The sequence below is a fragment of the Alligator sinensis genome, unplaced genomic scaffold, assembly GCF_000455745.1.
Source record: "Alligator sinensis unplaced genomic scaffold, ASM45574v1 scaffold1244_1, whole genome shotgun sequence".
Taxonomy (NCBI): domain Eukaryota; kingdom Metazoa; phylum Chordata; order Crocodylia; family Alligatoridae; genus Alligator; species Alligator sinensis.
The window spans coordinates 845,149-845,509 of record NW_005842591.1 but is presented as its reverse complement, the minus strand read 5'-3'; the positions used below and the strand labels follow the sequence as shown (position 1 = coordinate 845,509).

At 72.6% G+C, this 361-nt stretch overlaps 1 protein-coding gene across 1 annotated transcript in view; it reads right to left on the bottom strand.

The window, feature by feature from the left end:
• Positions 1 to 361, bottom strand: part of SCARF1 (scavenger receptor class F member 1) — an 11,929-nt gene that overhangs the window by 7,799 nt on the left and 3,769 nt on the right. The gene's annotated exons all lie outside the window — the stretch shown is intronic.

The following is a 361-nucleotide window of genomic DNA, read 5'->3' as shown; positions in this document are numbered from 1 at the left end:
GGGCCCGAGGCTGGCCCAGAGACACGGCCGCCCAACACACGGACAAGGACACGAGACCCCCCCTCAGATCCCACGTGCCCGAAGCGGCTCCGAGGGATGGGGCTGCCTGGCTCTGCACAGGCGCCATGTGGCACCGTGGGGAACCAGGCACCACGCACTACCGCCGGGCGCATGGCCCGGGCCTGCGCCATGCAACGCCCACAAGCGTCCCGCTCAGCCCTGACCAGTACGAGTCCATCGCCCAGGCACTGGTCAGCTGCTCTGCCCCACGACCCCCACCCACGACCCGTGACACCAGGCCCCTTCCCCGCCCGGCCACGGCTGCCTCCCGCCTCGCACCGCACGCCCGCAGCCCAAGGGA